General features: G+C 37.0%; 1 long non-coding RNA gene across 3 annotated transcripts in view; it reads right to left on the bottom strand.

Moving 5' to 3' along the window:
* The window catches only part of LOC135580691 (uncharacterized), a 306,238-nt gene that overhangs the window by 51,823 nt on the left and 228,833 nt on the right, over positions 1 to 25,582 (bottom strand). For all 3 annotated transcript variants that reach the window (XR_010475614.1, XR_010475613.1, XR_010475615.1), the window contains exon 3: positions 3,438 to 3,578. This is a non-coding gene — a long non-coding RNA (uncharacterized LOC135580691). The remainder of the gene's footprint in view (positions 1 to 3,437; positions 3,579 to 25,582) is intronic.

Below are 25,582 nucleotides of genomic sequence, written 5' to 3'. Positions count from 1 at the left end.
TCAGCACCTGACCTCCAACAGCAGCTGAGATTCCAAGGAAAGAGGCTGAGAACAGGGCAAGCATATATAATATTTCCTTCATAAACCCTCACAGCTGCAAGGACACGAACTCTCCTTTAACATCTACTAATCCACCCACTAGTGACATTTCACAGGACTGATTTATTATTGCTCAGGTGGGATGCAGCAGTAGATGTAAACTGGTGTCACTGTGGAAAACTGAATGTTCTTAAGCAGTTGTAAATGCATTAAGGTATTAAATGTACTAAAGGCAAATGCCATATTTTTTTCTGGCAAATAGATGAAGCTTGAAATAATTACACCTAAAATTTACTTCCTGGCTGTATATTGGCTTCAGACTTTTGCATATAAGACTGTGGGGAGGAAAAAGCCTTTATAGTATGTTCTGGCATCCTGGTCTTCATTAAGACAGCATGCACTTTTTCTAAAGGGCACCACGTGTCTGAGAAATTCAAAGCATTTAATCACTCAGCTCTGAGAAAGGCTCTCTCTCTAAGTTTCATCTCTAATTAAACTAAATCATTCCACCTTATAGACAGAAAAATAAAAAAGTCATTAAGCTGTGACTTGTACATAATGAAAGAAAGTTAACTTGATTCATTTTTATTCATTAGTCATAAGAATAAAAACCCCCAAATCCTGGAAATGAAGAAAATCAGCCTGTAGCTCACACTGTATAAACCATCATGTGTTTGCCATATTCCAAATACAACATATCTACCTCTTATGTGGTTAAGTGCTTTTCTAAGCTCTTCAAAGGAAAAGTTGGCATGTGCAAACTAAGACATGTCAGACAACCCTTACCTAAGTTCACCAGGTATATTGGAGACAGATCTTTGAACTCAATCTAAGTTTGCCAACTCATCCAATTCAGTACTCTTTACAGAAAATTACATTTTGCACTGTCTATTACATTTTTAACAGAAAATATTGCATCAGTTCCTGGAAATTCATCAACATGATTGTCCACTAAAAAGCACGTTTCACAAAGGCTAGGTATTGTACACAGCTCAGGGGAACTACCTTTGACTTCTACATTACTGCAACCAGGATACGCTAGTTAAGCTCCACATGCGCCTCTTGTAACTTGGTGCTTAAATGGAGTAGAGATTGCTCTGTGAACAGCAGCAAGGTCAGTCTCTTGTATCTAATTACTGACAGTTTCTGCATACTAATTGAGTCAATGCCAGTAAAGAATCAGTAAGTCTACTCTAGTAAATCAGCAAAAGTAATTCAGATGAAAACTACCATTTTAAAATCAGTTAAATTTGCCACTAGACTTTTCCTTTTCCTCAGTAGTGAACAGTAGCGTGGTAAATACTTAAAAATCTTAATTCATATTCACAGAGGACTTCATCCTCTGAAACACTCTCAGTACCCACTGCAATTGCAGAGCCTTTTACAGGGTCTGGGCCCTGATGGTCTCAAGTACAAAGGTACACCAGCCTCATTTCAGCTGCTGTCTGAAGGCACCTTGCTAGAAGTTACTGTTGTCATCACTGGTGTATGGTTCATAACAGATAACTAGAGAAAATGACAGCTGGTTTTCAAGGATGCTGAATATCCGAAAGCTAAAATAAACCATCTTAATTACCAGAGGCTGGGTGAACACAACAGACCAGTTGACTAAGCTTGGATTAACAGAGTGAAAACTCTGCTATTTAGTACTTATTTCACACTGGTTACATTTCAACTTTAATCAGATTTTTGTACAATGGAACAGAAACAAGGATCACATCCAGATGTACACATCAGCAGATACCATAAGCATCTAACACTTCTAGGTGTCTCTTTCCGTAGCATGGAGCTGACATACACCCTGATGAATGCTTCTGCCTTTTGCTGTCTTCATGCAAATCCAAGTGCCCCATATGGAAAAGGAAAAGCAACCCAGAAAGTAGTAATTTCACTGTGATTGTCAATGGTTTGGCAGAGATAGATCCAAGATCTCTGCCCATTCATTCCCAATGGTTGCACTATTCCCCTGTGCCTCTGTACTGTTAATTATGCTCAAGAAAACAAACTCAGAGGAGTTCCTTGTCCCATTACATGGATGCACAGTAACAGAAGTTCTCTATGAGAAGTAACAGCTTGCTTTCTCACTTGTTCCATATTAACAGCTTTCAGATAGCTCCAATAAACCATGTTCTTTATCCTTGTTCATGCCAAAGCTCACACTGCACAAACATTAGTTGTATTGATGTGAACTGACATAACCATTCAAGACAAACTACAACGGCAAATCATTCAGTGATTCTGGGTTCAGTGATTGGGAAGCATAAATCTAGAGCTTTTGGTGCAAATCTCTTTTAGCCATCTGTTTTGTAAGGGCAGAATCAAATTTATGGAGACATTCAAAGTGCATGTTGTGAAAACAAGGAAGTATAAGCATGACCTCACCACTTCATAAATGTTCACAAATCTTTCTCTCGTTCAAATTTTGCACTTCATACTTTTTTGGGCTAAAACTACATGTCTGAGTCTCTGTTGGTTGCTTTATTGATTTTGTTGTTTTTATTAAACTTCAAAACTGAAAATAAACTCAATGTCCTTATCTTGTTGCCATTTAAAACACATCATAGAAAACTTTATATGTTAGCAAGCTTGCTAACCCTATAGACGCTGTCTGTATCTATCTGCAGGCTTAGCAGAAATAAATAGCCTGAAGTAACAAAGAAGACCTGTTGTGACAGTAGCATTGGACAATTCCTCCACAATGAATACTTCATTCAATACACTTTTTGCAGTTTCTATTTTCTGCTTCTGTTTGTGCCTAGGAAATCTTTTCCCTCTAAATATCTGGCATTTGCCCTTCTGTAAAATATTTGAGTAGCAATTTCTTGGCTGGCTGGCAGCATTTCTTCCAGCATGCCTTCGCCAAGTTTTAGACCCAAAATGGGGTCACGTGCATTCCCCTTTACAAGAAACCTCATTTTACTCAGCTCTACCTGCTATGCACAACTTGGTTGAAATAATTACTGGCTTATTACTTATGCCAAATTTCATCTACTTCTGATCCTGTGTGTAATACGTCTTCTATGCACCTATCTTTTTCTTATTTGATCATAAAAGCTCAACATTAAGGAATAAATGGAAAGAAAAAAATATGCACACCTCTAAAAGTGTTTTTTTTTTTAAAAAAAAAATAAAAGCACTTTGACAGTTCATACACAAAATCACATGGAGAACCTGGTGGTAAAACGACCCTGTTTAGTTGCATTAATCCTAGTGAAAAGCCAAAGCAGGTATTTCTTACACCAGGAATAAATAAAGCTTTTGCACTTTTTCTTCACATCTTTTGCACCCACTGTATAGCCAGGAAAGCTGTGACACTATTCCAAGTAGAGCATAATTACACTTTTGCCCGAGACTTTGGTGAAGAGAGACCAGGATGCGAGGTTGGGTACTTGAGGTACCTTCTGCACGTCAGACAGAGGAGCAGTTCCCTTCTGTTGCACCACAGGGAGTGTTTTATTTTGGTACATTCAGAAGCTACATGAGATCTCTCAGTGTCACAGTGCCATTTAAGTTCTGAGGTATCCAAGGTATTTCATTTTCTGAAAGAAAAGACATGAAGATATTTACTATGTTCAGATTCTGCTAATCGAAAAAAACAATGGCTCTTTCAACATGGATATTTCAATAAAGTAAAAAAGAAATGAAAAAAACACATCAAACACAAATGCTCTATGTAATCAATTAGGAAATAGAAATGTAGCTTTGCCAAACAGTCTGTGTTTTCTTGCTTCCAGGAATCCTGTTAAACGGACTTGTTCTATTGATGAAGTTTTCATTTATATGCAGAAACAAGCCCCATCTTTGATACTTTCTACTTAGTTGGTATTGTTCTTTCCTCCTGCATATCTTCATTAAAAGGAAATTGGAAAAAAACACTATATTCTAGGAAATAAATCAACATGCTTTTTGTGAGTGACTGTATCATGCTAAAGAAACACATTGTGTGTTAAAAGATGTTTGGCAAAAGAAAACTGGCAATCTGCACACAGCAAAGCTACTTGACAGCAGCACTAACTGCAGCATCCAGAGTACGATACAAACATCTTCTCTCTGCACTGGAACTCTTGTTAGCTACTTCTCAAATATATGAGTTAATCTGATCACTTGAAGAGTATGCTTTTGCTCTAATGGTTCTATGAGCAATTTCTAGGCATTGGTACTCTTCTCCCTGGACTGCCTCTTGTAGGCAGTATCTGGAAATATGAACCTGGACACACCATATTTTAGACATGACAAATGTCCACCTTCCATCTTTTTGGGAAGACACTTTGACAAAAATCTCATTAAAACCAAAGACTAATAAAATAAAAGGAGTAAAGTTAAGAAGAGATGGAACTGAAAGAGAAATGGTCATCGCTGTGTGGACAAGTTACAATAGTAATACTGTATGTGGGATCTACTCTAGGTCTTATATTAATAGTGTATCAACGTGGTGTTGGAGTTCTCCCCAGAATAATAAGGTAAGAACATCTCAGTGTGTTTCCTTGGATCTCTGAACCATACGCAGGGTTTTACAGAAGAAGGTGAGGAAGGACTTTGATGTGATTTGTGGTGATGGAACAGACTTCAGCAACGTGAAATGGCTGTTAGGTGGGAAGTATAATCTCACCTCTAGAAAAGCAAAGGCTCCCTGTCTCCAAAGCTATCTATTCAACACCTTTTCATTTCTTGGTCTTCATTCTCTAACAATACAACACCAATGTTGTCCTGTTCCTAAAACAAAAATTTAAAAATCCCACATTCTTTTACAAAATGCTATGAGCTTTTCATTTTAATTTCCAAGATCACCCCACAGCACCAAATGACCGTTACAACTAAATTAAACCAATGCATGCATCAAAATGGCAGATCTGCACTTCTTCCCTTACAGGGTGAACAATTATATTGTTTGTATGTGGGAAGAGAGAGAAAGTGTGTGTCCGTATGTATATACAAACACACACAAAAGCAGATGCACATACAAAGCATTCTGAAGGTTGAAGTGATGTCTCTATTTGACCTATAAAGAGATCAATATTCTAAAAATTACTTTTCATATATTTATATGCAGCAGTACATCACAAAGAGAAATAACTGATTCATTCCTTGTCAAATACAACTGAGTTTTGAGGTTACAAGTCTGGCAAGCATACATTCTACACCCAAAGTAGTTTTGTTTAAGGTTTCCTGAGGTGAGTCTATTTGAAAATTACCTTTTGTATTCCGCCCCTCAGCATGATAGCTTAGATTTCAGCAGAGAACATCACAGTAGAAATTATTCTATTATGCCAGCTGCTAAACAAATGGAAACACTGAATTACAATATACAGTACTACAAAGGAACATTTTGCTATTGTGAACTTGGCTAACAAAATTTTGTGAATGTCAAGTCTTTAGCCACAAGGATACCCAAGACATAAAGGAATTAAACAGATGTTTTTCATGCTGAACAGTGAAATGCAGCAATGCTATATTCTCATCTACTCCACAAATGAAATACTTTTCCTATTTGGTCCTCTTATTCTGGCAGCTCCCATTTCACATTGTCACAAACATATGAGTTAACTTGTACATATATGGCTTATTAGACTAGCTTGTAGAACTTGGTATCCCCATCCTTTCAGCAATATGTGACTGACAAAATACGAAGGCCACAGAGCTTAACTTCCACTGAAGTTAGCGAGAATAGTTATCTATATACTTTTGAAAATCTGGGGTAAATAACTTTCAACATTTTCAGAAGTTCCACCACAACAAATGGTGATCTCATACTGGAATGCCTCATTTGAAGCAAACGTTTCATCAAGTTTTGCAGTGCTGACTACCTTGCTTTAAGTAGACAGGTTAGTTTTATTTGTTCAGTCAAAACTGCAACAGTAAGTTTAACAGCTTCTTTCTCTTGCCTCCCCACACGTGGGGTCACACTTGCAACATGACCTAGCAATGTTTTTCATTTGTGTTGCATTTTCTTTCACAGATTTCCAGCAGTTATCCATTGCTTTCAGTTTCATAATAAAAAGCCCAAGGTACCTCTATGTTAGAATCTTGGCAGCACAAATGGAAGTACCAGATGCAAGACTTGAAAACATGGAAGAGGTAATACAGAGAATCTCCTTTACTCAGCTACTGCTGAAGATCCAGTGACTATAAAGCCTCACACCACAGAACTGAGACATTCACATGAATTAGTGTAATTATTGTCTTTCATCATCTCTTCTGTGTGGGAGTCTAGAATGGCTCATACTCTCTTAGCATACAGTTGCACCAGTACCTCTCTGAATCTTTCTATATACACTTATTAACAATGTGAAAAAACATACTCTTTGTTTAATTTTGTGGCATCTGTTTGAAAGGGGATATTTCAGCAAGATTTCAAAATTCCTGTGTTTTAATGAATCACGAATTGACATAACATAGCTTTTTTCCAGACCTAAATTAAACTTCAAGTTCTGCAGAAATTTGACTATTAGGACATCCTGTCCAATTAGTCAGAAATGTGTAAGTGGAGCCTGACAGAATTAAGCCTTGATGAAGGGGAAATATATGCAGTAAAATATCTCAAATTACCAGAGAATTAGTTGATTTCACTGGCTGACAGGAAACAGAACTTTGGGGAGTGTGTTCCAGAGTTATTTCCAAAAAAGTAATGAAACAGTTATAAAATACCATACAGATGAGTCAACTGCTTTTTATTTAATGGCAGAGTCACAAGGAAAGTCTGTTTGCATAGTATACTTTAGGCAAATAACAGAAAAAAAACTATCCATGTTTCAAAAAACCCACAGTTCCATTAACACTGAGATAATACATGCTGCATCTCAGCAGAAATGGAATGGCTTGAAGTTGAGGACCTGCTAGTAGAAGTTCAAGCATTTATCAGGGAAACTAAAATTTAGGCAAAGAAACATTTGATTTTTACTTACACATCCATTTTGTTATTGGGTCTTGAAAGGAGTTTCCTGATCTGCTTTGTTTTTCATAAACTTCAAAGGCACCCTGAATCTTATTTAAATATACTTCCATGATCATCATGTCCTGAAGCTCTGCTGCATAACTAAGTATTTCCTAGTGCCTTGGTTTTACTGCACATAAATTACAAGTTTGTAGGAGTGCTGCAGAATCACCCCAAAAATCCATTTAGGCAAGTGAAAAGCTCAAAACAGACTTTATTCTAACCAAAATTGTTTAGTGGAGAACCAACTAGGAGCGGGATTTATCCAAAATCATTCAGCGCTCTGACAACATTGTAAAACACAGATGCAGATTACTGCTTAGGAGTTCAATTACTACATGGCCGATTCAGACTCAAGGGACCCCAAAACTTAGGAATGATGATTCAAAATGCGCATCTACCCACCCATAAGAAGTAAGAACTCTCAAAGGTACCTAGAAGATATAATCAGTCACCAATAAGTCAGGAGAGAGTCTCAGTCCTTGAGAAAATTTCCCTACATGGCATCCTGTATCTAAGGAAGAGAGTCTCTGGCTTGCCCAGAGTATTGGAGTGGAACTTACATTTTAACTAACATTTTTATTCACAAAACTGTGACTCTTGATATGACAGTGTGTGATAAAACTGAATTTTAAGAAGTATCTAATTAATACCATTGGGTTAAATGTAATAATTAAAATAACTAGAATATTATTTACCATGACTGATTATAAACTTAATTATTTTCCACAGTCTGTATCAGTGTTTCAGTTGCTCAAGAGACATGGTCAGGTAGGCTAATTTGACAACATCTTTGCTGTTTTGTTTAACTCATAGTAATTAACCTCGTAACACCTGTAGCTGCTTCCTCTTCAGCAGTTAATGCTCATCTAAAGTGCCCAACACGAACTATTTCCCCAAAGTACTATGTTACTTCAACTTAGCCACAGGCCAATTTTTTAATACCCACCTTTACATTTCACTTAGTGTTTCTGATTGCTACTTGAAGAGAGCACAGCTAGAAAGCAACTCCACCTGCAACACTACGTAGCTCACTTATGGATATTTGCAAAGGTGTTAAAAAATAACAGAGTTTTGAAAATTGCCCTGGGAAAATCTGGCCCAGCAAAACCTCTAAAACCTTGACCTTTGATGGTCTTTAGGAATTGCTATTATTTCAGTTCTGTCTTACATTCTATGCTGTAAAAAAAAGGGATAGTTTATTCATCAGATTTAATACACTATTTTTCAAAAAAGGGTCTAATCCAAACCCCACATCAAGGTTAAATGAAGCCTTTTTAATTATTTCACTAGGCTTTGGATCAAAAGTTCACTTATTTTCAGGAAGATTTAAAAATTGATATGCATTATTTCTCTTTGTCCAGGGGTTAGGTTACATGAGGATGAAGCATGGCATGATAACTGGTTACTAGAATGGTCTAGGATTGAAATATGAAGTGTTAGCCGGATTAGTTTATGAGTTCTTTATTGCTTCTTTTTTATGTGAAAGGAAAAAGATTTCTCTGTAAAATTATGTCCAGTTAGGTTTTACAAATTATAATGGTGACAGAACTTCTTAGTGATCTGGGATGCCTTAATTATCTCCTGATTAGTCAGGGAATATTTATGTCAAATAACAAATCTACCAATCAAAGAAATCAGCTTTCCATTCCCTTCAGATTCTCTACTTTCTACCACGCCAGTTTTGCTCCTGTGAAGCTCTGCTCATCTTCAGAGTCTGGGAAGAAAAGGTCTGCTGAGTCTTCTAAAAACCCAAGAGCTTTCCTGTTCCAAAGTCTGAGAAGAGGATTTGTGAAGTTGCTACTGAAGCTATTACAAAACAAAACAGTTTTTAAACATTCAAACTGTGATTCTTTATTCTGTTGAGGTTTCACTGAAGAAAATATCTTTCACCTCCTTGAATGTATCAAAGCATCATACCTTCTTCTCAGGATGATCCAATTTGACAGGCACCTCTATGAGGTCTTTCCTAGCCCAGTCCATTTCAGTGCACATTGATATATGAGGGGAAGAAAAACACTAGAAAACAGGATCTAAATCACTCTGCGTTCCTGCCTAACAATCAGTGCAGATGAATGTACACAATAAGAAATTATTGTGAATGTACACAATAAGAAATTATTTTGCAACATTTGTAATTGCTGTGAAAAAGCTGCCCCAAGGTTGCTTTAACTCCTTGTTCTTGTTTTTCTTCCTCAAAGAGAATTTTAGGTGTTTTTAAGATAAAAATAGGAGCTCCCACCAGATCTGCCATTCTATTATGCCCTCATGGGAACACATCTATATGTCCTTCAATACGTCACTAATCATAAATCTGAGTAGCTGATAATGAGCAAAGCATTTTTTTGCTATGTGTGTGTGTTTGTATGCATGTATATAGAGGTAGAGAGAAGTTTGGGGACAAGATAGTTCTAGACACAAAACATTTATTGTCTGAGAAGGGATAAATTTGAGTTTGACCTTTCATTTTCATTTGACCTTTCAAAAGACATGATTAAACTCTATATCCTGGCATTGTATTTAATTCTTCCCAAAGGATGATTTATCAGAGAATAAACTGGGTTTGGACTTTGAAGTATATATTTTGTGGCTTTCACATATCAATTAGTATTTTAAAAGAAAAAAGGACCATTCCAAAAGGACTTCTGAGAATACCAGGAAGAAAAAACAATAACAGAAACAAACCAACCAAACAAAAAGACAAGAAACAAAAACCACAACCAACAACAACCAAAACCACAAAAAACAGACCTTGGGGAAGAGTCCCTGGCTTTTTGTCCATATATCATTCCAGCAAAGCTTGTCAGTTCAGAGATTCACTTTTGAGAAAAAGTAGATTCAACTAACACGCAGAATTAGATACAACTAACAAGTCGTCTTGGCAAAGAAGGGGTCCAAGAAGATCTTGTTTAAATCAGTGCACGAGGAGATGACAGTTCACATAAAGTTTGGACTTTGAGAACAAAGGTATGAACCCTCTTTGCCCTCTGTCAGAGCAGGTGGAAAGCACTTCCCAGTATCCTGTCAAGCTCACTGATGTATGGAAACCTCTTCTTTCCTCTTCTCCAACACGCAGTACTATAACACAAAGACGTATAAAGCCGCATGCTGGTTAAAAGTCTCTCACACTATAAAGATCCAATGTGTGATTTTAATTGATGTCTAAGGATTACCATGCATACCAACCTGGTTATGGAGACACTGTCACCTGTTCTTAACTCCAGTGTGATAACTCCCCAAAACTGCTGTGAGATTCCTTGTGTCATTTTAACAGTATTTTAAAACAGAATACTTGCAGTAGAGATAATAACATCATTTTCATAATCAGCCCAGTGCTAGGATGTACTGAATCAGACACATGTTTCACTAGTCCTACAAACAAGACTTAGTACTCCAGGCATATTAAGAATAACTTCATCATTGCAACTACAAAGGAATTTAAGTTAACCAGAAAGTAATTACTTGTGTGGTGCAGCAGAGGTAAAATGATACCTAGATTTAACATTAATGTTAATTGAATTATACATCTGCTGTGGGAAAAAATAACTCCCTTAAACTCAAATTATATTCTCCCAAATATGATTATACATAACTCATTTGTGTATTCTCAGACAATCATAAAGCAAATATTACTCCATCAGAAGGCAGAGTTACTAGGAATATGTACTGTAATGAAATACAAGAACATACAAAGAAACAAAAGATTGGGGGACAAATGCTAACCCTCTGTAGTGACCTTTAATTGATTCCAAGACTAGCAAGAGGACTCAGGAAGTGAGTCAACACAACACTTGATCACATCCTTAGCCCTGAGGTTACAAGTTGTCTCCGTATCATCCTACCTAAGAGATTTGGCAGAGCCAGGCACCATACAAGCTGTAGATTTTCCTTTGGAAATAAACAATATCAAGGTGTCAGTTTGATAAGCCATTAATTTAAGAAGCTTCCAGGGCAATAACACCTTTTAGTATCTGATCCTCTCTTTTGGAGGAGGCTACTTAAGTCCATTGACTTCTAGGTAATACAAGAACCAGAGCTTTGTGTCATGCCAAGACTCCAGATAAGCTGCCTGTCAGGAGCTACTTGTAGCTTCTTGCAGTCCTCTCAGATCCAGCGTCGTGCATACGGCAGAACAAAATCAAAGTGTAGAAGGAAAGATATAATACAGACTGATTTGCAGAGACGTGTAGCACACCAAATTAGGGAACATTCAATTGTTAAATAAAACTTCAGTTTTCTCCAGTGTCAGCTTTGGTATTCCCACTAAGAGAAGGAAGAGACACTTGCTGGAGTACACCTGCTGATGTACACCCAGCAGACTGGAGGCAAAGCCTGGAGCAGGGCCTGTGTAAGACTGCAATAAACTGGACTGAACCTCTGACAGGCTTACTAAAGGGGAAAAGTTATAAATTGAGGAGAAAATCTCAAAAGGCTTTACTTACAGAACAGCATTAGTTTGAGGCAGATTAGTTTTAAAACCACATAGCAACTGAGATGAAAAGTGCACTTTAAAACTTGCCTTGCTTTCCAAATGAAAGATGGGTATAATTTACTGTTCAAATGCATATGGGAAGGGATCACTTTATTGGCTACAGGGGCCTGCCACTGTACACATTTCACTTATAGGAGTCCTTAGGCACTGTTCAGAGTTGGGGACAGTTCTGATTTAGCAGTCACCAGCTGACAAAAGGGACAATTGCACCAGAGCTGATTCTTAAGCACAAACATTTGTGACAATTAAGCTAATAGAGGTTAACTTCTTCTAACTCGATATGCAAAAAGCTTCATCTCACCTGGCTTCAGTCAGGGAATACCATGAAAACAGCTACTCCAGTAACTGCCCAGTATCTTAGGAAAATCAGCACTAAAATCAAGAAAGGGAAATAAACTGAATAAACTGAGTGGAAGATAGGTTGAAAAGGTGGTTTGATCCCTAGAGACGTACAAATAAATTTGAAAGAATGTTAAAGTTCTCTGATTTGAAGGGGATGTGTTTAGGAGCCTCTTGTTCCAATAAATTCGAACCTTAACTCTCTTTCTCCATGAAGCACAGTAATTTACAGGGCAATCTGAGAATTAATGTGCAGATTTCAGAGTGTTTAGAAAAGTCAATATTTTGACATGAGTTTTTCAACTAACCATAGCAGAACTGGATCTCTAGTATAATTAAATATCCCCCATCAAAGGAATACACAAAATACCATCTTTAAAGTCAAAGTGATAAGAGGTTATCAGTAATGTTCACCATACCTTTCCAGTTTGGATGAGAACAGCAGTTTTGTCTAGGTATTCTGTAGCTTCTCACATAAAACAATCTGATGTGAATTGGTTATCCAAACAAGGAAGTGCTCTTCAAACCATGTCTTCACAGATGATACAAATCACTTTTCTCACTATGTACACCCATCAAAACAGAATATGAAATAATTACTAGAAAATGAAAAATTGCTATTAAAGTAGGACAAAGGCACTGGCGAGATACAACACTGTGAATATCACCCTTGTGGTAGCGTAAGGAACCCAGAAGAAATCAGAGACAATCAGTAACAATTCTATAATGAGATTGGATTATGAATGAATTGTGGTTGTTAATTTTAACAAGTGTGTTAAATTCTGTGAGCATAAATACACAAAATTATACCACTTCTTAGAGAAAAACTTAACCAAACTGCACATCTGATGGGAGAGAGTAATATCTAAAAAGAGGACCACATATTCGGTGGGTTCAAGTTAGTGAAGCCCTGACAGAGTCAGTGCAGCTGCACTGGTTTATACCAGCTGAGCGTCAGTCTAGCATATCATCTAAAATAGCACACTGAGTCTTTGCAGAGAGCCACCAGCATTTCAATAAGACTGATGATGTGTTTTCGACAGCTCAAAGCAGGGATCCCGAGAGTATACGCACAAGATGATAGTAGAGACCTTGAAAATACAAAGCACAGAATGAAGCCAAAGGCCTCCAGCATCTTAATACAAATGGCCAATTACTAAAGGAATGTAACCTTGAAAGTTATCTAGAACTGGTTTTAGTGCATAACAGAGAGACAAAAGAAGCAGTATCCAGCATATGTAAAATGACTCATATGGTAAAAACACAAAGGTGATAATAAGAAAATATAAAAGTGAGTCACAGCTTTCATAAAAACAGAAGTGAGGCATTCCAGCGTTGTCCCCCAGGGTTAACAACACCACGACTGATCAATGCTGCTGCTTATCTGCGGAAGGTTCTGGCATGACTGGCAGCCAAAATGCTGCTTTTTAATTTTCCAGTCACCATATTTTTAAACTTCAGCTTTTCATATGTAACACATTATATTTACTAAGTAATTGAGTAGAGTAAATTAGAATTTTAGAGAGTGATGTGTATAGAGATATGCGTTTTCTGCTCCAGTTTTATCACATGACAACGTGATTAATATCAGCACACCAAGGCAGAGTAAACCTTGTAAATATTTAATCTTTGTCCTTATAAATGCATTAATAAAGTAGCAGTAATAGGTGTAAGAATGCTGCAATACTCCACCTCTCTGCCATTATTATTTTAGATTTGTTTTTTTTTGTAAAATCATGTATTGCATAAAATATTTTAGTACATGTAAAGAAAGCAAATAATGCTAGATAAAATCTGAGAAAATTTAGAGCAACTAGCAGCAAACTCATCGTTTTGTAGGATTCTCCTACACCAGAGGGCAGGAATCTTAATGATCTGTGAAGTTCTATATGTGCAGACAATCTTTTATAAAGTTGGAATCCTAGTTTAAAGTTCCCTTTCCAACCCTCCACAGACTTTTCTTTCTGCTCTTAATTATCATGCTGCTGTTCGACATGTGAGCAAGGATGTTTAACTAATGGGCTAAGGTGAGAACAGACTGCCACCAACAAAAGAACCCTGGACCATAGTGAGATAAGTGTGGTTCAGTAATTTCAGTGGAAAGATGTACAAGCCAACATCTTCAGCAGCATTTTGACTTTTTGCTCCTTTTAGCTAAATTGGCTTCAAAGGGGGGTTTTGTTTCTCAACACCTTTGTGAACCTGGGCCTTTCACTGAGGGCTGCAATTGCCTCCACCAAGATCCCTTTGCTGGTCAGCAACAGAAGGATCAGGTGTAAATCCACCAGATCAGTCAGCAGCAGGTGAACCAACCTGTAAAACACAACCTTCTGTTCTTCTTCCTGCCTTATCCCAAAGACAAACTGACAGAAAAACCTGTTTCCATTTTGCTTCTAAGCTGTGTATTGCACACAATCAGTACATGAGAAAACCTTGTATCTTTTCAAACTTAAAAGCACACTACCTTTTGTTGGCCTATTGTAATTTGGCATAAGTCATATTTCAGTGAAATCTGTTTAGTCTTAACAGATCACAGTCGCAACAGGACATGGTGAGCCTGTTGATTGCAATACCGACATATTAATGACAGCAATACAAGCATGAATATCCTGTAAAGTTTTTTGGTGCTTGTTCTAGATGTTAGCAAGCTGTGCGAGTTAGCTGTTCAGTGCAGCATTTTGGCATTTTTTTATTTTTTTTTTAAATATTCTTGTTCTGCATCAGACGCTCTTCTCTTAGCACAAACACACAGGGGAAAAAGACTTGCACACTTTGATATTAAGAAGTAGCAGGCAATGTTCAGTTGTTCATACTGCTCACTTGGTTTCACATTTCTGTCCTCATTTCCCTCCAAAGAGGGATTCTTCTGTGCTAAAGGATTTGATACGTTGTTCTGCACTGCTGCACTCTGGATGGGAAGGAATGCTTTAAAACTATCAACTAATGTCCATAGGCAGCCGGGGAGCCATCCTTCCCTTTACAGAATCTTAGCACACAGATCCCATTTGGGGAAGATGTGTGGCACAACCCTCAAGGCTGCCAGTATGCATAACCCTCCTGTGACATATAATCAAAGCACCAGTGTCCCTCAGCAAATATTATACAGTGCCTTAGTGTTCCAGGCTCTGAAATTCAGCTTTAACTCTGACATCCACTCTCCCCTGAGCTGGCTTGATACAGCGCTTGAGTCACACAGAGGCAGACAAAATGACCTTGTGAATAAGAATCTACTATGCAAACTTTCCGGTTAGAAAAACTTCACTGCTATTTGCCTTCCAACCCAAACATTACTCCATGATTTCCCATTGTGGCTGAACCTGCACTCAAAGCTCATGCCCAGGAGGCAGACTGATCTGCACAAAGTTAGTGGGATGTATCTATGTGGAGCAGGAAGAGAAGTGTCTGCAGGTGCTGGTGGTTCCTCTGGCACCATAAAGCAGCAGACAAGGAGATCCTTCCTATGACCTCAAGAACTTTGTTGCTCCCCTTATCCTACCTTCATACCGTTTGCCATAAAATGACTATCCTCACTGTTGTGCTAAATCAAAAAATAACTGCAGTAGGTATAGTGACTGTATTGTCATTCTGCAAAATAAGAGTTAAATGTATTAATCCTAGCAAGCATATGAATTTCTTATGGTGTGAAAAGCAGGGAGGCAGGTGATATTCAAAGCATTAGGCACAACAAATAGTGCATTTTTAGAGGATTAAGTCTGTTATTCAGGTATGCTGTCACATGGGACTGAAGGTCAAGTACATACAACCACCTGATCAGTGAAATAATCCTCCAGAAGTATCTTGCCTGCAGAGACTCCTTATTATTCTGAAACATAAATTAAGGAAAAAAAAAAAAAGAATAAGGAAAAGAAATCCAGAGCCCTAAGTTTTTCAGAAAATAATTCTATAAACATAACATCATTCAAAGCTGATCAGAAAAGTAAAATATTAGCTATTTTTAACATTCTATTTATGGATTTCAGATATTATTCATGTCACCAGCCTAGCGCTGTGGATTTATTTTAGCTGATTACATTAAACCAATATTGTTTAAAAAATTCAAAATACTGTAGAAGCCTGCATGTGTCTGCTGCTTTTGTGAATAATTTTGAGGTTGCTACAGTGGAGTGACTGCTGAAGTTGACAGTTATGTCTGGAAACTGAAGATACTGTGCCATGGTTTGCCTTCCACATCCTCGAGGAATACTGTGCAAAGCATACTTGATGCAAGTTAGGGAAATGAGATATGTGATTCTTATTCTGGCAAGATCCCTTCTGTGTGTCCAAGTTATTTTAGTGACAAATTCTGCTTAACTGAACTTCTGTGGCACTGCAGCTGCACACATGATGGAACTGTCCTTCAGGGCAGCTCCCAGTCAGGAGTAACTGCAGTTGTCCTACAATGCCAAGACTTGTCAGAGAAACAATTTCCCTTCTAATCACGTGGTAGATGGACCCAAATGTACTGTGCAAAGTCAGTTAAATCCAAGAGGACACATTTCCCATCGTTTGATACAAAAATTCCTACAGAATTGCTGCCATAGCCCTATAATTTTCTGTTACATTGCTAAACCACCACCAAGACAAAAAGCACTTGAAAAATTGTAAAGGATGCAACACTCATGCGATAAATTTCTTACCGTTCTTAAAAGGTTGGTTTTTTTTTCTTTCAGAACACAAATCAAAGAGAGACTAAGTTAGAAAAGAATATTTGCTTGGTTTTCTGATTTTCTAAGAAAGCAATTGACAAGAAAACTGGCTACATACCTTTTTTGAAACAGGACAATGAAAGGCTTGATCCAGGTCTTAGAGAAGACCCAAAGGGCATGGAGAGGAGAAAGCAAATGAAGATTCTGGATATTTGTGCAATTCTTTTCAGCAAATCCTCATCTCATTGCATTTTTTTTTAATGAAACTCTTTCAATTACCAGGAGCACAAGTACATCAGAAAAATATGGCAATATCTATTTAAAATGACACATTGCAAGGTATAAACAAGATTATTCAGAGTGAATGGGTTTACATTAACAAACAACTGAGAGCTGAGAAATAAGTTCAAAAAACGTGACCTAGAGTCAATTAAGAAATCAAAATAGAAATTACCATTATTTTATTAACTGTATTCAACAGCTTTTCAAGTATGCCGAACAGCAAGCCAATTTCCAGAAATACTATATTTTGGATCTCTGCATTCCAGGAATATTACACAGGCAGTGCCTCCAATCATGCATGGAAACCACTTCATGTAAAGGACTCTGCCATCGTTACAAACTGAACCACTCCCAACTCAGGCAGGCATGACCTTTTAAAAGAGTACCTGCATGTCACTTCCCTACTAAGTACAGTACCCATAGTCTGCCCACCATTCTGCAAGCTAAAAATATTGTCTAAGGCTTTTTTTTTTTCCTTTTCTAGTCTCATAATTGCAGTCACTTTCTGCAGCAGATTCCGACATTCTCTTGTTTGCTGGCTGAACTCATTCTGTCATGAAAGGTCAGAAAGCAAACTGCTTCAGAATGTCGATAGGTGTTTAAAGCATTCCACCTCTGCCTGAATTTCTCATGTGTTAAACCACCAAGTGTTGATTTAGAGGTCATTAACTTTAAGGCAGGCAACTTGAGCCCACAAAGGGAGAATTTTCTCTTTACTTACCTTGTGCAATGAAAATCTGAGTCCAGGTCACTTTGACCATTTGCAGCTATTCAGAGTAAGATGGAAACTATTGGTCTTCTTTAATCTCCCTTAACAGTTCCATTATGTGAATTTAATGACAATGATATTTAATGTATTTATGTTACAGGAGGCTGGCTTGTTTAACAAATGAGGATGTTGCACTATAGATCTATTTAATCTGACTTTCCTCTGGTTTTCCCCAGTGGTGCAAAGGAGCTAATTACAAGTCAAAACAAAACCTATCTAATGCTCTATAACGTTTTCAATCTGTGTATTTCAAAGACACTTTAAAAATATAGTTCGGGATCATTATTTCTAGTAAGAAAGAACAAACTTGTCAAAAGCTGGTCAGTTTGCTAGTACTAAAGCCAAAAACATAACGCAGGTCCAGTGCATGGGGTCACACAGACTCAGTAGACTCAGAGTAGACTAATATAGCCCGAACTAGTGACAAATGTAAAATCGCAACATGGTAGAAAACCAGCAAATTGGTGAGGAAATCACCAGACAAGGAAGTATTTGTGAGCTATAACCGTGTAAAGTTTTGAATTAAAAATTTAGCTTCTGCAAATCTTTTTTTTCCCTATTTATATAATAAAATAAAGGGGAAAAATGAATGTTAGATTTAGACTATAATTGAAAGATATATTTATTAAACTTAACTTTGCAGTCCCCAAATTGAAATTATTTGTTGACCGAGATTCCTTAAGCCTTCTGTTTGCATTTTGCATTAGGTTTCCTTTAAAAAGAAAATAACAAAGAGAAACAATATTTTTCTCATAGTTTTAGACTGGTTATAGTGTTGTCTTTAATATTTCTAGGAAGTTCAATAATCTTTGATGGAAATGAGTTTTGAGAGCTCATTGTGCATCCACTCTATTAATCAGAATAGCTATGAAAAAATTATACCAAGTAGCAGAACACCTATAAACCACATACATTTTAAAATTTAGTTTTGAAAAAAGAAACCTACCAGAAAAATCCCACTGAAAATATAATGAGAGAGTGGAGGAGCTGAGTACATATTATTTTCAAGCTTCTGAGCTTATTTTCTCTAAAAATAGTGAGCTCTCTACATAGTTTTCCTTCTTTTTCCAGTATGAATGAATAATAAAATGAAACATTTGTTTTCATGTTCTTAATCACTTACTGCACGTTTGTTTTTAAACACTACCTTCAAAAAGGCTGAATAAGACTCAGTTTTGCAGAAACAAACAAGCACCAAAATGTCATGATCAAATAGGGGAAACCTCAACTCAAAAGGACTTCTTGTTTGCAAAGTGGTGAACAACTGAAAATGGAGTTTACAGGGAAGCCGTATTTCCAGCACAACTTTCTATTGGATAGATAAATGATAGCTCTCTCAATGTACACTGCAGTAGTTTAATTGAAAACAAACAAAAAAGCTAGCTGGTCTCTGAAAAACAAACTGGAGATTGAATAATGAAGTAACCTCTGAACGCTGCTTCAGTTTGCCATGCAGCGTCTGTTGTTTTTATCCAGCAGCATGCAATTCAAGCATTTTTTGCTTGTTTCCTGTTCCTTTTCTTTGCAAGAACAGATAGACAGAACTGACTACTAGCCTCCTTCTCTGTATTAGTATGCCATATGCATGCTGTGCTCCAGCTGTTATGTTAAAAATGCATAAGGCTAAATTAAAAACTGCTGCAAAGACTTTCAGTGGTAATCAGATAAATCTCTATGTAAAATATTATTTAAAATTATAATATTTTCCACACATTTCATATCAGTAATGTAGCTGAAGGATAAAAGAATACTACATTCTGATAATTATCCTTTATGGACATTCTGTGTCATGCTATAAATGAACAGTATTTCTCAATAGCATTTAAAAATGCAAGTACTGAGTCATAGCTTCGGCTGGTACAAACAGAAGTGAATCCAGCAATTTTCACCAGCTTGAGTGTCATGATCAAATGAGAACAACTTTTCTCTTCGGAAGGAAAACAAAGCCTTGAAAAATAGTTATCAGACTACTCAATAAGGGCAGTGAACTGAACTATGATGTTCAGCCAAAATCGGACAAATTACTAAGTGGAAACGGTGGAGTAAAGCCCTCAGTAGTTTCGAGGACATCAGGATGCCAGTATGGATTGTTGCTTTGGTCACAAATAGGGAAGAGCAGAAGGAAATGGAAGCTGGCAAATTTAGTGTACATACTACTCAATAGGGCCATGAACTCCAGAAAGTTCTGAGTCCAAAAGCGAGTAGGGTTTCTGGAACCTAGGTGACTTCAGAGGGAAGATATAAAGACTCTACTACATGCGCTAACACCTCAGACAAATAGTTTAACTGGCTGAGTCACAACCTTGCCTACCTTCTGTCCACAGCAGGAAGACAATGAAAGAAGTATGTCTTGGCTGTTGGACTCCTTTTTCCATATCTCCCCAATGTCCCATCAAGGCCATGCATGGTTTCCTCATTTTCTGCATGTAGTCTTGTCTGAAATATCCCAACACTGCTTCTCAGCCTCCATAGGATGTTTAGTGGGAATGTCCTAGTAGCAGTGCTAGTAACACTTGAGATTCTTCTCTTCAGGTAACGTAACACTAGAAGTCGCATTCTTCTTCCAGAGGAAGTAATGCAAGTTTTTGAAGAAGAGTTATGTCTCACTGCTGTAGGTGCTGGGAACAGCAATAGGGCTCAGCCCCTGCGTAATCAGACCCACTACTGCTCTTGGAGCTCTCTACAGCTTGGCTTCACTGACTGTACAGGGCTTTGTGTTTAGTAATCTGCAGACACGGAATTCCATTTTATTACCATTATTGGATCCCCAAAGGCCAATAATGGACTTGGGACAAGAGATCTCATAAAACAGTACTCTGTGAGGGATTTGTAGAATCCTTCCTTTGCAGATAAGGAGACTATAACCTAATCCATCATCCCAGGCTTTGTTTGGTTTTGTGTTTACACATGGGAAAGAAACCCATCAAAACTACTGTTCAGCTGAACAGATTTATTTTTGAAAGCAAAAAATTATTATTCTGAACTATCTGTATACCTGCACAGAGGTTAATAATTGTCAAGTCAGAAAATAATGGGCACATCTAGATAATAATGTTAATTAAAATATATATATATATATATCTTGGACTACTGCATAGCAAAGTCTAACAATTCTTCCTTCCAATGACAGGAAGTAATTTTATAAATACATTATTATTCAATTTATTACAAGAAAAGATAAGTATTGTGGATCAGAAATTGATTAGAATCAAGAAATTCTTGTGCTATGCATAATAAAACATTACTACATAATTTTAAAAAGACAAATTAATTCTACATTGAGTAAGAGGGTGGCTACATTATGCATTTTATTATAGTAGATATTAAACTATGTATCTTGCCCACAAGCTGTACAAGCAGAAACTAAAGTGTAGGTGTTTTAAATATGTGAGTGTAACAAAGCAGTGTTGGAACATTAGTAATTTCTGAGACTCAAATGCACTGATAACTCAAAACTTCTTTTGCATACGGAAACTATTCACACCGGAAAACTCCATCTAGACAGATTTCACCACTGCAGGAAAAATTGTTATCAGACTTCCCCTGATAATTAAAATGTGTGGCATTTCAACCACACAAGAGCTGTTTTCCATTGTCACAGCTTATGTAACCCAGGGTACAGCACTAGTGCAACAGAATATACTGAAGAGTGCATTGCCAAGAAAAATCTATAAAATACCTCTACTGCACATAATACTGTAGGAATTCTCTGTTATCGCTATCCAGTGCTTTAGATGCCACCATAAATACGATGAGCCCTAAACATAACCAGTTTAAGACAAAGGGTACCTTGACCCTTCTGCCTGCCCACTCTCCTCAGATAACAGACAATACAGAGTTACATGAGCTTCCTTGGTATCTACTTTTCCTTTTTGTTTTGAACCCTGTGATCAAGAACAGAATTTTAAACCTTTTTACTTAAAGGTATTGATCCACAAGCCTTGAGCTGAGCCTTCAGTACCAAAGCAGATTGAATTTGTACTGTCAAGGATGGATAAGTGAAATACCTGAGGAAGGCAGCTAGTGAACTGTGGAACTGCAGAGCATATGCAGATGTGGACAATATATGCACTCAATGGCCATTTAGCAAAAGCCTAAAGACTTCTGAAAAATCACTGTCTCAGCACTCAAAGCAATCAATTACCTCACTATTGCTAAATCATTAAACATGGTAGGTTAATGACTCTCTAATGAAACAGAAGATCAGCTTTTTATATGCAACACAAAACATTTAAATTGGCCTTGAAAGCAGCAGACAGGAGTATGTGGGACAGGAAATGAGTACTGCACAGTAATTTTAACCCAAGCAATTGATCTGGACAAACGCAACTCCAACATTCAGACTTGAAAAAGTCAGTTTGGTCAGACAGTCTTTTATTTCATGTGGTATTTAAACTAACCTTGCTAAGTGTTTAGAGGAATCATTACGTGTCTATTATGCAGGGCAAACTTGCTTCTATATTATGTTTAAAAAAAAAAGTATGTAATTTCCTTGACATGATCAACTTTGGCAGCTTTTTTCAAGGGAAAGGCCAATTCAAGGAAGTCTCCTGAGCAAAGGAACACAGCTGCTTTTTGCAAGAGGAACTCAGATGGAATAGGAACATGGCATCAATCCTGCAAGCAAACCTGCCTTTTTCACATCAGTGAATGACATGCCAATTTCTATGTCTCGAGAGACCCTTTGGTTTGCTCCTTTGCCGTTTTATTTTGTTTTGGGTTTTGGTGGGTTTTTTTGACATTTCTGTTCACCAGAAAGTTAAACCAATCGTGGCAATAATATGCTTCTCCTTTTCACTGGGTGCACTCTTATGTTAGTTTAGCAAGATGTCCTAGAATCATCCTATTATTTATATTTCTAAAGGAAATTTTACATTCTTATTCACCTATGTAGTATAACATGACATATAATATAGCCATCTAGCTTATACATCTAAGACAGTACAAGGACTCTCAGCGGTACCTGATGTAGTGCAGTCCAAGTACATTTGCCCTGCTCCTTAGCCAGATCCTAAACTGTATGCAGTCCCTCAGCTCTTCTTTTCACTTGGGAACGAAGCTCAGACCTGTTCTTTCAGGTCCATCAAGGTTTCTTGCCTTCTTTCATTGCACAGAAGAAAAAAAAATTCTGGAAACGATGTTCCCTTTTCCTCCTCATCCAGGAATATACATTTGGCAAGATGACAAGAGCAAGCTGGCAGCTGCTGTGTACTTGGTGGTTAATCAAAGCATCTACATAATCACAAAGAAGAAGGAGTTTCTAGAACCTCGTACTGCCTTTCCTTATAGAGTGTAAGGAGGAATTGCCTCAAACAAACAAAAATCAGCAGAAGAAAAAAACTTCAGAATGAATCAATAAAATGAACAGTCACAAACCGGTTTTACTGATTGCGGCAGTTGTGTACACCCAGATGAGGTCTGGAGCTTTTGGTTGATGGCTCATCAGCACCTTTTGTCCCCTATTGTGCATGTCCTCAGGTACCACCTTGGTTGATGGTTCTGGATTAGCCTTCTGCATCCCCCCAGCTGGCACTGGTTTTTGGTTTCGGACTGTCCTTCTGGTTTCGATTTCAGTACCAAATTAAAGTTGGTTTAAGCTTAAATTAGCTTGGAGTCATTTTGGGGTGCCTTCATGACACCGATTCAATTGTTCTGTCTGTTTTGTAAACTCTCCCGAATTCACTTAAGTTTGCTCCATTTGGGCACTACCTTTCATTTTGGTTCCCTTTCTACCTCCAGGAACTCTTCTTTCTAGTACAACCATCAGACCGTATTCCTGTCTCTTAGCATTGTCTCTGATGCTTTGTAACTTGTTTCATCCTCTGAAACTGCCTGTCATTTTCAGCCTCAGTTAACCATACAAGTAGTATCAGGAACTGTTTTATTCATTTTGCTTGAAAAGACAAATCACGGAATAGAATGATGCTGATTTATCTTTTTTAATTAAAAATAAGAAGCTTGGGAAACAGTGCATAGCCATAGTAGTGCAGTATTGAAAAATGTAAGTAATTTAATTTTTTCTACTGTTTGTTCTACTGCTGCTACACAAGTGTTCTTTCCAGCTATCAGCTCTCATATCTAAATTCTAATTCCAGTGGTATAATGAGAAGCCACAGAAATGCAGCTGAATTACTTCATCTCTAGGAAAAGATAAGTAATGTGATTACATTGCGTGTATGTATGATTATTAAGCAAATAGTTCTATGGTGTAAGACCAAGAATCAGAAAATTACTCCAAGTATCTCTTTACACAGTCTAATTTCTCCAGGTGTCCAATTCAAAGTCCTTAAAATGTCCATTTTCTAGATCTTAGAATATGTTTCTATATAGATTGTTATTAATTGATTAAACAGGTTTATCTGTGTTGCATCTCTACTGTCTTTTTAATTTTAAATGCAAACTTATTAATATACTCCATTTCTATTTTTAAAACTTGTGCTTTGTTGAATGAAGGCTTACTGCAGATTTTCATTTTATCTTGTTTCTTTGCAATACCTCAGAGGATCGTAAGTAAATCAGTGGCTTTCGTGCTTTTTTAAAACTTGGGAAACACACAGAAATAAAATCTTTGCTCTTCAATAGAACTTGATGAAGTAAGTCTTCTAAAAGATCTGACTGACATAGTTTTATGCAATAACTCCACAAAAAAATTATGTATGAATAACACAAGCATTAGGAAATGAAGAAAAAACATCATGTAGGCTGCAAGTAAACAAAATAAAATATATGCTCCATAGCTTACATAGAAATAACGTCAGAGAAATAAATACTTAGTTGCATTTCATAAAACTCTCAAGATGCAAGGAAATTTAAATTTCTTAAATCCACGCAAAATCAACAAATTCTATATTTAATTATTTAAGAAAATCACTGTTCTACAGCAAGTAGAAGGTGATTCTGTAAAACTCATGATTTTGGCTGCTCTGACATAAATGTAATTCAAAATACAGAAAGAAAACCAAGCAAGTAGAACACATAAATATGGCAGGGGAAGAATTTTTTTCAGTTTCTGGCATATTTGCCTTGCATATTTGGTGCCCAGCATGTGATATTGAAATATGAGATTTAACAATTCACTGAGATAAAAGGACAATTCAGAGTTCCTAGAATTAACTCAATTCTAAAACACCACCACCCTACTTATTTCTGAACATAATCTCTTCTTAAGGTTTGCTACCAACATGAAAAGTATTTATGCCTTCCTGTAGATAGATAATACTCGGCTGACAAAAGGGTGAAGTATTACTGAGAGTTTCCTCATAAACAGCTATAATTCTGGTAAATAGGTCTTATGGGTGTTGTGGACAGCCCAATAATTCTAATAATTTTCTTACTACCAGCTGCTCTTTGCCTTCACACTAGCTGGATTACTAACATTCTTTTTCAGTCTTTAGAAATGACAAAGAAGATGAAAGACTGTATTGACAACTGACAGAAATGAACATAATAAAGGTAAAGTGACATATTAGGTAAAATAAGAGCTGTTATTGATATGATACTTTTTGTTACTTTAAATAACAAGACAGATACCATTTTGAGAGCACTCTGAACATACAGAACATTAATAAATATAGGCAGGAAGTTGCAGAGTTCTACCATATTCGTTTATAATCACATTTAATGGGCTGACATTAGGATTTGGTTACATTCATTCAGAATCTTATTTGAAAACAGTCAGAAGTGGAAGATGTGGGATTTGAATTGATCTTGAACAAACCTTGGGATGTCAGATATACCAATTGCCTTGGCCTATTAAATGCTAAGTCTAAGGTTTAAGACAAAAAAATACAGTCAGTGAGTACAGTAGTATTCCAACAGACAGTATTCCAACATATTCACAGGAAACAGGAAATTAAAACCATCTTTTAGAGACCTGCTGGCAATTTATGAGTATAGTACTAGAAAAAAAGAGCTAGTAAATGAGGAATTGTTTTATACAGGGAGAATATTTAGATACATATGGAAACACAGCTACAACAAAAATCGTGGTCTGACAGCCATCCCCAGTGCACGAAAATAGAACATGAAAATCAGTTCTCCCCATTGCTATTAGCAGCATTGGATCCTCTGTGATCCTTTCCTCA

This window comes from Columba livia, chromosome 12 (assembly GCF_036013475.1).
Source record: "Columba livia isolate bColLiv1 breed racing homer chromosome 12, bColLiv1.pat.W.v2, whole genome shotgun sequence".
In the NCBI taxonomy this organism is placed as follows: domain Eukaryota; kingdom Metazoa; phylum Chordata; class Aves; order Columbiformes; family Columbidae; genus Columba; species Columba livia.
Note: the sequence above shows the minus strand (reverse complement) of the source record. Positions and strands in the feature narration are given on the sequence as shown.